This window comes from Poromitra crassiceps, assembly GCF_964638095.1.
Source record: "Poromitra crassiceps genome assembly, contig: HAP1_SCAFFOLD_1387, whole genome shotgun sequence".
In the NCBI taxonomy this organism is placed as follows: domain Eukaryota; kingdom Metazoa; phylum Chordata; class Actinopteri; order Beryciformes; family Melamphaidae; genus Poromitra; species Poromitra crassiceps.
In genome coordinates this window covers 160-15,000 of record NW_028151024.1, presented here as the reverse complement: position 1 = coordinate 15,000, position 14,841 = coordinate 160, and the positions used below count along the sequence as shown (strand labels likewise).

The 14,841-nt window shown below is 42.5% G+C and overlaps 1 pseudogene across 1 annotated transcript in view; it reads right to left on the bottom strand.

Annotated features, from left to right (window-relative positions):
- The window catches only part of LOC310771857 (carbonic anhydrase 4-like), an 11,225-nt pseudogene extending 324 nt beyond the window's left edge, over positions 1–10,901 (bottom strand). The window contains exons 1-8 of the transcript in view: positions 10,767–10,901; positions 6,446–6,490; positions 6,168–6,332; positions 5,268–5,413; positions 1,744–1,836; positions 1,534–1,600; positions 1,285–1,448; positions 1–527 (exon numbers count right to left, since the gene is read on the bottom strand). The exon at positions 1–527 is cut by the window's left edge and continues 324 nt beyond it. The product of the transcript in view is annotated as a carbonic anhydrase 4-like (transcript). The remainder of the gene's footprint in view (positions 528–1,284; positions 1,449–1,533; positions 1,601–1,743; positions 1,837–5,267; positions 5,414–6,167; positions 6,333–6,445; positions 6,491–10,766) is intronic.
- Positions 10,902–14,841: the final 3,940 nt, after the last annotated feature.

Genomic DNA, 14,841 nt, shown 5'->3' with positions numbered 1-14,841 from the left:
GTATCTGTCAGTGTTTGGCAACCATTTGGCAACATTTGGATTAGGATTCGGAACACCTGCTTTATGGCACAATCATAATGCTGAAGTAAGACCTACATAAGAGCTTCACTACACATGCACGAGAATGCTGATCTCACCCTTACGGCATCTCTCATAAGGCGTTCAATCAGAAAAAACACCTTTGTCATTTGTGTCGTAAGGGAGGTACTACAGTACGTGGTCGGTTATTTTAGCAACCATGCGATGTAACAAACCGGGTGGGGGGGGGGGGGGTTCAGTTAGAAAAGAGTGTTGCAAGAACTGATTGTGTTCACGGATGTTGGCAGTGTGGCACGGGATGTCTCCATCTAGTTGGGCCGGGACAGTCCCAAGGCGGTGGCAACGGAGGCCATGAGAAGGGTGGCGCCGGCCAGGACCGCGGTGGCACCCGACCGATATACTTTCTGCCCGTTCAGGGGCTGCACCGGCCTGAACGTCCCCACCATCGGCTTCCCATCGTGGAACTGCAGTGTGGAGAACGCCCGCAGCTGCAGGAGAGGAGGACCAACCCAAGTTTAGTTTGCAGATCACGCTCATCGTATGGAGCAGCAAGAAAGCTGTTTACAGATTAACTGAAGTGTTGAAATTTCCTAATCTGTTGTGTCATACCAAGGTTTGTGATGTGAGGTTTGTGTTTCTGAACTTGTACTTCCAGATAAGATTATGGATGATGGACATGCTTTTAATTTGAAATCAGAAAACATTTGCAAGCTGAAACATAGGAAATGACTTTTTTTCCAGCAGGCCTCGTCGGGGCCAGAAGATGGAAAAGTCAGGACACTTAGTCACTCAGTCACTCATGGACGTTTGGCGAGTTTAGTGGATAGGGGCCGTAGCTACTGTAGGCATACTGTAGGAAGGTGGTAGAGAAGCTAGGCATACTGTAGGAAGGTGGTAGAGAATTGGGATTCGAGAGATGGGTAGAGGGAGTGACTAGGGGGGATATGGGTGGTGGTGGTGGTAGAGAGTCGGGATTTGAGGGGTGGGAAGGGCGAGTGGCTGGGGGGGGTGTTGGGAGGGGGAAAAGAAGAGGGGGCAAGCGAAAAAGGGCAGTAGCTATGGATAGGAAACTGGTAGATAGTCGGGAATCAAGGGGTGGCTAGGGGGATGTGGGTGGTGGGAGTGGGCCTACTGTCATAATGCTGAATGCCCACACCACTGTGCTGTGGGCTTAAAGGTTTGCGCTTGTTGGGCATAGAGATAACATATTTTGAAAATTAAAATTCAGTGGTGTTACATCCTGACCTGGTCTTTGCTCAGAGGGATGGGAGTCTCAAACACGGTCCAGATCACAGACTCGGTGCAGGGAGGGGTGGTCAGAGAGCCCTTGTAGCGGTAGTAGTTGGTCAGATTCTGCGGAGATGGGATCAGCTGCCCCAGGGAGATGGGGGCCAGAGATGTGTTGCCATCTGAAGACACACAGGACACAGAGGAAGCATTCAGACACTGGGATGTAAACCCTTTTGGGATTGGTGAATATCTGTAACAACCTACTTGTTGATTTGACGCTTGGCAGGGCACTGATGATGGGGTCGTATTTTTTGTTAGGACTGTTGGACTCCTGCAAATGGAACGTTTGGACACATTGGACACATTTCAACATGTTGTTTCACCTTTCCATCTCACACTCAAGCCAATTTCAGTGTTTCTTATTCAACATCAAATACTGAATTGGTCTGGCACACAAAAAACACAAATATTTACCTCATAGAAAAACCCAAGGACTGCAACTCCAATTGGGTCTAATAGCGCTGCTGCCAGATCGGTGTACTTCTCTTTCATGTGAACAATGTGCAGCTGCAGAGACAGGCAATAGAGAATATCACTCACAAGTACCATTATTACAAAGGTCATCTTTTTCACAATGGCTGTACACCCCCATAGTAAATGGGACTTCAAAAATATGTTTTTTATCAAGCTTTATGGCCACTGCACACATATTTGTAAAGGAGATTTGGTGCTCTAACAACAGGAGCAGAGGAGATTTGGTGCTCTAACAACAGAAGCAGAGGTGTAACCATGAAATGCTCTGAAATTCAAAGTTGATACAGTGGCAGCAATCTTCAGCTGGTGCTCCCAGCTGAAGGCGTTTCAGCTGCCAGCCACATGCAATTTAAATTTAATTGCAATGCAATCTGCAACATTTTATGTGATTTTTTTGCTGTAAAATTGCGGGAACTGGCAAAAATTGCAATTTGAGTAAAAACAAGACTAGGTTGAACGTGGTATATGTTGTGCTGTCACACCTAATATAATAATAATAACATATAATATAATAATAATAACAACACAATTATAAACAAAAATGTAGCACAACTATAATGTTACCCTGTTTTAATACGGAGATGTGTAAACAGAGCTATGTATTTCGATTTTGCAAACAATGTATGTGTACATAAGGCTAGGTAAGAAAAGTTTAAAAGTAGGATATAGGCAGATGAGTTAAAGATATCTGTACAGTATGTAGGTATGTAGGTCTCTGATGAAGACGCTGTCGTGTTGAAACGTTAGTCTGCACCTATTAAATTAATTTCCAGTGAATCGAGTGCTCCAGGTTCTTCTTGGGTTCACCTATTTATTGCTGTTGTTAATAGTCCTGTCATGACAGCACCGACCTCCCTCTGTGGAGGGGCTGAAGGCAAGAGACTCCTTCTACCTCGTTAATATAAATGTTGAAGAGGGTTGGACTCAGGCTGCATCCTTGTCTAACCCCCCCGACTTTGGGGAAAGAAGTCTGTATGTTGTTGTTTTTTCAATCTTAACAGCACACTTGTTGTTGGTGTACATTGAGTTTATGATGTCATAGGTTTTTCCTCCAATACCACTTTCCAACAAAACAGGAGAATAGTTTGCTTTTGTTTTTGTTGATTTGATAATTTGGTAAGAATCCAATTTGGGATTTGCTCAGGACTTTATTTTCGGCAAGGAAGTGAAGGAGTCTGTGGTTGATGATCATACAGAAGATTTTCCCGAGGTTGCTGTTAAGACAGATTCCACGCTAGTTGTTGGGTCGAGTTTGTCCACACTTTTATGGAGCAGTGTTATCAGTCCCTGGTTCCAGATATCGGGGAAGATCCCGGAGCCAAGGACGATGTTAAAGAGTTTTAATATGGCCAGTTGGAATTTGAGGTCAGTGAATTTTATAATTTAATTTAAGATGCCATCAACACCACAGGCCTGCTTGGTTTCAGGTAATTTTATTTGGTCTTTATTTCTTTTTGTGATTGGGGAATCTAGTGGGTTCTGATAGTCTTTTATCGTTGACTCTAGATTTTGCAGTTTGTCTTGTATGTGTTTTTGCTGTTCGCTCTTCTCTATTGGGCCAAAGAGTTTTGAGAAGTGGTTTAACCATGCATCTTCATTTTGGATGGGTAGATCCTTGTGTTTTTGTTTGTTTAGGGTGTTCCAATTTTCCCTAAATTTGTTTGTTTTTATGGATTCCTCAATAACATGTAGTTGGTGTCTTAACATTCTCTACATAACGTTCTCTGTTTGTTCTTACTGTGTTTTTATACTGTTAACAAGGATGTTTCACCATAGTGAGGCATGTGTTCTGTTATCGGGGTCTCTATGTTTTTGGTTGATAAGTTCCTTAATTTCTTTCTGAGGTTTTTGCATTCATTATCAAACCATTTGTCATTGTTGTTAATGTTGTTTTTGTGTTTTCTGTTTTTGATATTCTTTTTTTATATATATATATTTTTATATTATTGAGGCTTTCTACTGCCTTGTTTACCTCTTCACTGTTGCATTGGAATGTTTTTTCCAGGAGCTGGTCTAAAAGTGATTGGACTTGTTGTTGCCTAATCGTTTTTTGGTATGTGTCTACACTGTCTTCCTTCTATTTGTAGTGTTTCTTAATGGTTTGTAGTTTGGTTTGCTGTGGTAATACATGGTTGGGTGTTGATCTGTTCAGATAGATTGTGGTTTTGCTGTGGTCTGAAAGGGGTGTGAGAGGCCTGACTGTGAACGCTCTGAGAGACACCAAGCTAAGGTCAGTGATGAAATAGTCCACTGTGCTGTTACCCAGAGATGAGCTGTAGGTGTACATACCATACAGTAGGAGTCACCTCGGAGCCTGCCATTGACTATGTACAGGCCCAGTGAACGACCCACGTTTGTTTGTGGCTTTGTCATAGTTGTATCTGGGGGGCATATTGGAGAGGGAATGTCTCTAGCTCCTGGTATGTGTTTATGTCCCTGGGTGCTTAGAGTGTCTGGTTCTTGGCCTATCCTGGCATTGAGATCGCCACAAACTCTAGTGTGGAGAACATGTCGTCATTAAAATAGGGTGATTCAATTAATTTGATTCAATTCAACCCTCGCTCTCTCTCTCTCTTGCTCCTGTGTGTGTGTGTGTGTGTGTGTGTGTGTGTGTGTGTGTGTGTGTGTGTGTGTGTGTCAAAAGCAGAGACTAGTAGAGTAGTTTCCGCGCGTGTATGTGCGTGTGTGTGCGTAGACGCACACTGCAGACAACCCCTCCTCCCCTCCCCTCCTCCCCTGTGTCTGTGTGAGCAGTCTGCCACTGGTTTACCACTGGTTTATACAGAGCAGCCTTCCTTCAGACAAAGCCAGAATTCCCGTCCAGCAAAAATGTGACCCCCCCCCGCCCAACTACTACCTAATGGAAACTTTTATCAAAAATTCCAATGCAATTTGTGATGTTTTATGTGATTTTTTTGCAGTAAAATTGCAGGAACTGGCAAAAATGGCAAGTTGTGGAACCTGTTTTGTCGTTTTTGTGGCGAAATCGCGGGAAATTTAAAAAATTGCAAGCCCCCGCAGGAGATTGTTTGAATTTCCATTCATTATTGTGATCGCAAAATCGCAGTTTCCTGGAGGGACTGTTTGAGTTAACTTTCTGTTTCATCTTTATTTAATACGGCAGCCGAATGACCCAGGTGACAATTGAAGATTGTTGCATCTGTATGTGCCATACTTTCTCCACTAAAGATATGTTTGTTTGCTATATTTAAAAAAGTTTCAGCAGTGGAGACATTCACTGGACAGTAAGTGGGGTACAACATGATTATTAATAGACTCAAACAAAAGGTTTGACCTCTGTATATGTGAGGGTTCAATGTCTTTTGACTGATTGAAGTATGTCCGACTGCCTTTGTGTGACTGGTGTGACCGCGTGAACCTTCATTCAGTCATTGTCACAGACAGTAATAATTATGTGACCCGGTTTGACCCGGGCTGCATGTGTGCTCCATGGTGTCAGGTACCTCCATGGGGTACTGCTCTCCGTCGATGGTGTGTTCGGAGCCCGGCCCTCCATTCTTGCCCCAGTGCAGGTGGAACTGCACAGCCTTGTAGCCGGTCACCAGGTCTCCATCTGAGATGGTGGCCAGGTGGGTGACTGCAACCTGAACTGGAGTGGACAGACACCAAGCGTAAAGCGATCGCTGCAGAAGTCTCAAAGCATCGCTGGCTGTCTTTCCCTGATGAAGACCTTGTGGTCCCCAGTCATCATGACAATAAAGCCTTTTTCAATTTCAAGCTTTTAGTCTCTTCTCTCCTTACTGGATTTTGAGTGCCTTGGACGTTGTACATACTTTTTTTCCTCACTGGATTCTTTCAATTCTTAGAGCTAGTATCTCACTTCTCTACAGATTTGATTCCTGTTGCTATTCCAGCTGTAAACCTAATTACTTTGTTTTTCTTAAAGGGCCACTTTGCCGATATCCAACCAGCTTTGTATCATTACAAAATCAGTAGTATTATATATGCAAATGAACAATGTTTAACTTCCCTCCATCTTGTCTGGACCGAGAGCTCCCGTTCATTTGCAGAACTTCCTGGTCCAAATGATGTCATAAAGATGTAATTTGGTTCAAGAAGTTCTGCGAATGAATGTAGAGATACCAATAATCATAGTGTGATAGTGACAGTAATAGTGACAATTGCAGCAGGGAATAGCACGCACAACTCCTGGTTTTTAAGCAGCTTAAATAATAGTGACACCATGGAGTAATAGTGACACCATGGCAAAACTGCTCCAAATGACATCATTATGACATCATTTTGACCAGGAAGTTCTGTGAATGAACAAGGAGCACTCGGTCCAGGCAAGATGGAGTTAACATTGTTCCACAGTACACAATGTCAATATAAGAGGAGCCTACTGGAGTGGCCGTTGTTCTTCAGGGTGCTTCTGAAGCTGTGCTGGTAGTTGCTGAACTGGAAAGGAGTCAGACGTTCGTCTTTCACAGTCTTTCTGGTGACGATGTTGATGGGTGACTGGCCTCGTCCCCCGCACGCTCGGTAGGCGTGGTCCCACTTCTCTGGTGCTAACACAAGAAAAGCAGAGGCGTTAAGAAGCCAGACTACGCTTCACCCTCACTTCCTCCTCCAGCTCTTTCATATTACAACAGGTTTTACTTCTTGTGTTTGACAAATTCACCATTGCACTGATGATCACAGGCGAACGCGGACTGGTAGCACCAATCTGAAACACAGTGAATACAATCAATGAATATGTTGCTATATGAGTACTTCAAAACATACGGATTTTGATAGAATACAGGCTTTTTGTTGGCAAGACAACACTGTCTGTGTGTCTGTGTGTCTGTGTGTGTGTGTGTGTGTGTGTGTGTGTGTGTGTGTGTGTGTGTGTATTAATCAAATCTGGCCTTTTATCAATAGTTGGTTTATTTTTTCTTCTTGCAAACAGTGAATTGTTTGCGTGTCAGCTGTCCCGGCCATACAAATACGCTAATACACAGGATTTGTCTTCCTATTGTCTAAAGAAACACAGGTTGGCGTTAGTGCTTTATCTTTCCGTGCTATCAGGATAAACACAGACCCAATCTTTTGCATCAGTGAGGTCACATTCTCACATGTTTGTCTGGGGGTTTATTAATATTTCACAATGGGTTTGCATGTGTCCAGCCCATACTCTGAGACAAATATCTACAGCTATCTCACAAATCAAATATTTATGAAAAACACACCATGCCATTGAAAGAAATACGGGAAGGGTCTCCTGGCTCTGTTAGTAGAATTGTATGATGACTTGCCATGTTGGTAAGCTGTTTCCTCCTGCACTGGCATGAAAATAAACTATTATTGAAAATAATGGCTATTGAAAATAAACTGGGCAGGGGGTAAACACCCGGGTGGGTTCAGATTGCATTCAGCTGTGCCATCATTTATTATATTGTTCTCAATAAATAAAGAGAAGCTCAATCAAAAGCTGCCATCTTGCAGCACAGAAATTGCTTATAGTAGCCTATACTGTCTAAAGAGCGCTGGGCACGTATTCAAGCTTTATACAACATGATTCAAGCCTTAACTCAGTTTCAGCTGTTGATGGCTGCATGGCAACATGGGTGTCACCATGTGGCAAGGTATTGTAGATCAGTGGTTCTCAAACTTTTTCAGGTCAAGGACCCCTAAAAACGGACACAAATTAGACCACTGACCCCCATTTGATAAGATTTTGTCCCAAGCTCCCCCATCTGATAAGATTTTAGCTTTTGTGACTACCCTCCCACTCTCCTGGCCGTGTCTTGCAGGAGCATGGTGTTGAGGTCGTTAGGCTGATTGGGTGCACCATGGGCCCCATGTACTAATTGAGCTAAGAGGACCTTCAGACCATTCAATCTCTCTCCCTCCTCACCAATGCACCATTTGTTTTGTTTGTTTGTTTAATGTAGTTTGTGTTGTATTTATTTTCCCTTAGTTTTAATTAATAAATTGTTTTAACTTTTACATTGGTGTATGACTCCCCTCAATTGTTACTTCCTTGAGCTGTGTTGTAACATGAGGTGAGTCCTACACCAAAAAATAAATAAAAAATAAACATTAACAATAATTTATTAACTAAAACTAATGGAGAATAACAAGACAACACACACAAAACAAAGAACAAAAGGTGCATCAGTGAGGAGGGAGAGAGACTGAATGGTCAGAAGGTCTTCTTATTTTTTTTAAATTCTTCTGGCCCAGGTAACTTGACCCCAGCATTAGGCTCCTACAAGACAGGGTGGGAGGGTTGTCACACTTCTAGATGTTTTATTACAGGATGTGTATGAAACCCATGACCAAAATAGTCGTTATGTCATTGTGTTTCTTATGTTATTGGTTGGAATATAGAGAAAATAAATGATTAACCCTTTTGATGGGGAACCCCTGGAACCCCCTCAAGGACTCCTTGGGGGGCCCCTAGCTGGCCCCACTTTGAGAACCATTTGAGGATTATAGAATCGAAAAGAAATACCAAGCAAGTCACCTGAAATCTGATATAAGCCCCATTTAAAAATAAATCACAGACATCACATGAGCATTCAGTTGAATCCGTTCCCTTTAAGATGCAGGTTTGATCTCTAATAATGTCTCACATTGAGTGGCTGGTATAGCCTATAGGTGCTATGCCCTCAGTATGCCTCATGGGCCATGGCTTCACTTTGGTATGGCAAATGATCATATTAGATCCCCAGAACTTCGCCGTTCTTTGGGTTATTCCTACCCCTTATTGCCTCACTAATGTTTCTACAAAAAGATAGGCTATATGCCTACCTCGGTAGCCTACCTCTTGCACCTCAAGCAAATTCTGACCAATTTCACGCTCGTTTCTGTTGTTAAGATACTGAAACCAGTTTAATTGCCATATTCTGTTTCGGCGTGTATGGCCAGTGGCCACTCACTGGCCAGTCGCTAGCTTTAATCGCAGCCAATCAGATTTCTGTGCGCGCCATTATTCCCTGTCTGACCAATCGGCGCTTTGATCTTTTGTGTCACACATTAACAATTGACACATAACAATGAACGGTGGGCCTGAGAGCGCTGCTGGGAGCCGACTGAGTGAGGAAACTGTCTAGGAAAAAAGGCAATGAAAGGAAAATAAATATTGCCTGCGTGGACCAAAGCCCATATAGGCTAGGCCTATGTAGATAGCCACCGAGTTACGCTAAACAAAGACAGCCTAGATCTTTCATGTAGCCTAATTGTATAGCATCAGAGCCTCACAGCAAAGTAGCCTACCGGACATCATTGTATAGTCTACTCTAACCTATAGCCACTGCATGACAGCGCAACGCAATTAAGTGAACTCAAAAATAATAAGACTTGAAATTGTCCCATAATCAGACAATCAGTCACGTCTGCAGCCATTCTCTCACTGTGTTACCTCCTGATTTTCACTAGAAGAAACACAATGATGAGAGAATAAAAGAGTGAATATTGGTCCTATAAAATATCTCCCCGGGCCACGGGGTCCATATGTCCAAGTGCAGGATGCTGATGAAACAGCGCTGTTCAACAACAATCAGTTTGGAAGGTGCTGCTATTCTTATAGGCTAAATCACATAGGATAACATTCAATAATTGTATTGCCTCCAAATGTGTATTTATGATTTGAGTAGTCACATGACCAAACAGCCTAACGCCTGGGACACACTGGAGACTTTAGTTGGTAGCATATCTCTTCAATCATCATGGCTCGCTTGTCCCAGTTCATTAGTCTCGCCTGCCAAATTATCTCCCCACTTCACAGTTCAATCAATATACGCAGATTTTTGTGGCAAATGATAGAAGCGGTGACTTCACCAAATCTCGACGGGGCTGTTTGATGAATTAACGCCTCTAGCTGCTTGCATTCAGTTTGGAGACAGTGCGCAAGCAGTTCTCTCGATGCGTCTCTCTGCGGCAGGCAGCGGGGACGCGCTGCGCGTCTCTCATTGGCTCAGCGTGCTGTGTGCTGAGCTGGGAACAGGTGCATGTGAGAGAATGAGCCGCCCGCCTGAGCTTCGATCCGTGTCCAACCGAGGCGCAGCCCGCCAACTCTGGACAGATAGGCTACTTGAGAAATGTTACCTTTGACGTCCCAGCGTCCCAGCCTGTCCGGCCAGCCAGATCAGCGTGGCATAGCCTCTTTTTGTCTTTGGCAAATTGGCACGGATCGAGCGCGCTGGTTTTGTTGATACTCTATCCCTGCTGTGTCGTGCTGTGCCCTTGAGCAGGGAACTCAGTGGGGAAAGTGCGTGCGCAAGGTGAAGATGTATTACATGTCGCCAGCATGGAGGAATGCCTGGTATCAGATCAGTGTGTGATGGACAGGGCAGGTGTGTATGGCGAGTGTACGCAGGCGTTTTGGCGCTGTTTTGGTGCGAGCAGAGCGTCTCTGACTGCCATTAGGAGCTATGTGTCTCTGCTCCTGGCTCACCTTCCTAAACATGCCCGCATCAATTAGCCTACTTCATTTTCTCTGTAGAATATTTTTGTTTTTCATATTTTTAGATTCCAGATTATTTTAGATCCTTAGGATTATGCAGCAGATCAACTTTCTATTGATTGAATTGCCTAGTAGGTTGGAGAGACTGGTAAAAACCAACTTCACAAGCTGTTCTGTTGGAGTGGCTTGTTTATTTATGAATTTACTGTAGCTAACTGTTAAAATAATCGATGTATCTTTTGTACAAAATTAATAATATAATAATTGATCAGCAAGTGGGATGGCTAAGCATGCAATCCACCCATTTGCATTAGATTGATCTAGGCTAAAATAACCTCGCCTCATTAAAAAAAAATCACAAACATTAAGGAGCTCTTCAAGACATCTATAAAAAAATCAATAGAAAAAATAATTTCCAGATAATATTGGCACCGTTAGATAATACATATATCATCATTCAGTTATTCATTCATTTTCTCACAAATACAGAACCTGCACATTGGAAATATAATTGTTTTGCATAATAGCATATAAATGGAAAGAGACTCACCACCTGCTCCTGTGCAGACAGTGCAGAGGGATGCCAGGAGAACGGGCAGAATTAGATGCTGCTGCATTTTGGAGCGTCTCTGACTCGACCGAGGGAGGGCAACACAACGACTTGATTTTGCCAATGTGATCGCATTCTTTCTTGCAGGGGGGTCTTCTACTTATCTATCACCATACCCGACACAGGAAAGACACGGTGGCCCCTCCCCCTTCGGGCATTACCTCTAATAAATCTCCTTCACTCATAAATACCTCAAAAAGGGTCTATCAATTATAACCAGTGTGATCATTTAATCAGCCTTCTCATCATGTGGAGGGTATTTAACACGAGATTATCACCAGTGCCTTTTTTCTTCCAGGGGCCACAGGTAGCCAAGGTCAAGGCTATAGCAGCAGACATTTGGCCACCAGAGTATTAGGTGTGGGTAGGGAGTGCTATGTAGCCTATCTGATCGGCTCCCAGAGGTATTGACTAGTCTTTTCCTTTAAATGAAAGGATTGCTGGTAGATTGACTCCCTTCACTTGACCCTTAATCATTCAATCAATCATGGACCATTGAGTCCAAGTCCCTCTGGAAGCTCTTTTAGTTTTACTGAGAGAGAACACACACACACACACACACACACACACACACATTTCAGAACCGATGCAGAGAGGATATCGGGTGATATTTTTTAATTTAAATAAAAAGCGTAGTTTCCAGCGCAGTTAAACTTGTTCAGTCAGTGCAAAGTACAAAGTACATGCATGCATACATACATACATACATACATACATACATACATACATACAAACATAGGCCTACATACATACATACAAACATAGGCCTACATACATACATAAAAATCTGTAATAATCTGTAGGCCTACCTCTTTCGTGAACTTTTCCAGTGAAAACTTAGTACTGCTGGCTGTCACCTTTATTTTTATTGATCATTCTGAGTATTGTGAGGGACATTTGGCAAAAAATAAATAAATACTAATGAAGTCTTAGACTATTTTCAATAATGAAGACTACTTAACAGCCAACGCCCAGTCTCGTCATATCACAGTGCACGCCCCCCTTTCTTTGAGGATGTATAACCCATTCATTGTTAGGCTCGCCCCCTTTCTCTGATGCTGTCTCCTCACCCATTCACAGTTTACCACACATGTGGCAATAACCAATCAGCCCAAGGTATTCCTCTCCAGCTGATCCCAATCACCTAATCAGCGTAGTATATCAGGGTCCATGTTTACTCTGTTTGCTATGTGCTGTGTATGTGTCATTCTCAGTTGCTGATCATCATCGCTGAAGCAATTGTTTTCGCCCCACCTCCTCCCCTGACCACCACCATCGGTCATGACTCCTGATTGAAGAATTCCCTATGGGGGATTTCCTATCCTATTCTTCACTGACGACGCCCTCTCATCATCTCAGGAGAGCGTCATCATATCATGGAGTCATACGCCAAAATTAATGTTGTATCATTAAAGCTTGTTATACTTTCTACTAGTCTCTCATTATTGAATTACTAATAATAACAATCTTCATACAAACATTAATGAGCTCATTTGCTCATTTTTGCGCATTGCTTGCTTGTTGGTGCTCCTATGCAGCCAAAGGCTGCCATAAAGACGTGAACTTCGTTACACATATAGATAGATGGATAGATGATAAGATAGATGATCGATCGATAGGTCTCCTTTAAAAGATAAGATAAACACAATTAAGAATATAAAATATTGCACAAGATTCAAACAGGGATTGCACAGGATATTCAAGAGTGATGTGTGTTTTTACATGATACAATCTCTCCTTCTTTCTATGGTGCGATGGCATTGCAGGCAGGACAATAGCTCTCAATTAGCCTACATTTAAACATTCTTCATGTTGTGGATTAGGATAGTAATCATATATAGCCTGGTGAGCCTCTGACTGAAACTATGCTCATGATTTTATATCTAAAAGTGTCTTTAAAATACTAGATCCACAACAGTAAAATGATGCTTCTATGTGCACCTGATTTGATTTTGTGCTGGGCTTACTGCAGTGGCGCTCACGTTAAGTTTATCTTGGTAAAATAGCCCCATCTAGTGGACAAGCGGAAGGAAAGGAACAGTGCTTCTCCAGAGATTCAGAGCACAGCATCCGCTGTACAGCCTGTCATGTGAGGGCAGCATCAAGTAGGTGAGGGCATCATTGAATGAATTAAACCAGCTTTAACAATCCTCGACAGGTTGGTGTGACATTCATCCTTTCTAACAAACTCATTTTGCATATGGCAATGCAACAGAAGCTATCATTTTAATCAGATGTCCTCCATGCTTTCCATTTCAAAGTTTCATACTTTCCCCCCGAACGTAATTTCTTGACTGGGCTTGGATTTTGGTGTTACATAATATGACGTATGCTCATGGTGGATGGGCAGTATGACTATCAGCTAGGCTTATACGGCTCTGGGCTCCATCACTCTATAGCTGAAGGTTATTCATAACAACAAATGTGAAATGACAATGAATCTGCAACTGTATCAAATGTGTAGCCATGTGTATCAAGTCAAAACATCCATTCCCTCACACATTATTTTCTAAAATGTACAATTTCCCCAATTTCCTGGAAATTTCCAATTTATTTTTCTAAGTATCCAGACTTCCCAGACCTGCATAGGAACCCTGTTTAAAGTGTTCAAAATAACAGCAATGGTGAGAAGCAGATCCACGATATAATCTTTTATTTCAACCCATAGGATTTAACTTTTACAGTGCATTTCTTTACAACAATTATTAAGTGACATGTTTTAGCCACCACTACAGATCAGATAACTATGTATGTTACATTTCTGGTTTCCTCTTAAAAGATTTTGACTTCATGAACACCGCAGTGAAAAGACCCAAAATATTAGACAATGGATAACCACACAGGTTAAACTAATTCAGTGACATTATCCGATCATCCATTGAAATTGTTAGCCTCGTTATCAAACCGAACTGTCGCTGTTAATCTTTAGTTGTCTCCATGTTATTAAGCAGCTAGCTATCCGTACCATTCAACTTACCAAGAGGTGGCCAATTAGAAACCTGCTGCCATTCAAAAGAAAAACAAAGGCTTTAAAAATAGAGAAAAGAACAAACAAAATATGGCACTATTGTCTCAAGGAACAACCAGCAGACACAAACACACATCTTTTCACAATAGAACAATTAATGGGGACCATGGCTGAACTCCCCTATACAGGAAAATAAACTCCAAGCTCTTTGTTCCGTCCTTTAGGACCCGTTAGCATTAACCATCTGAGGAGGAGTCAGTCAGATGGACATCAAGCTTTTATGTGGACATCAAGCCATCCATTCACAAGCACCTCAGCAGACACATGTCACTGAAACTCCCTCTGTCCATCACAGAACACCCACTGTACGTTCAAATGACCTTTTTTCAAGACGGGTGACAACATCGCAGAAACCCAGTAACCTGGTGAAAACTTGCCGTGTCCTGGCGCCTTGTCGTTTAGTATTTTCTTCCTCTTATCACGTCACGCACACATGCCACAAAACAAACAATATGCAGCATTGTATCGACTTTTCCGTCCACACAGATTCCTCAAAAATTCAAATGTTGCAACCTGGCTATACTTGAGAAAAGCATTGATAAAGACAGAGCCACATTGACTGTGCATATACATCATTTTGAAAACACATTGCAGCAATGAACACGTAGACGACCCACCAAATGCACATGAACATAAACTCAATCTTCCAGTTACCCATTACATATTACATTCAGGCTCCAAGAAAAAGATACCACGGCAAAGTAAACAGCAGATTTCTCCCTTTTGCTCAAGTTTGGTCTCAAATTCCCTCCAATACACAACAGCTTGTAGTGCACAAAATAAGAATATAAAATTAGATTTTAAATACTGTAGCAGCAATTCTTTTCTTTTTAAAGTTGAAAGCCTCCAGTAGAACAGGTAAAGGCTTTGGAGTCCCCAACACATAGAAGGGTGACAGATTGTCCTCTGAAGTGGGAGACAGTGTCTATGAGGGGAGGTGTGGGTGTTTGGTGGTGAAGGTAGGTGATCTTGCTGGGGGTGGACAGG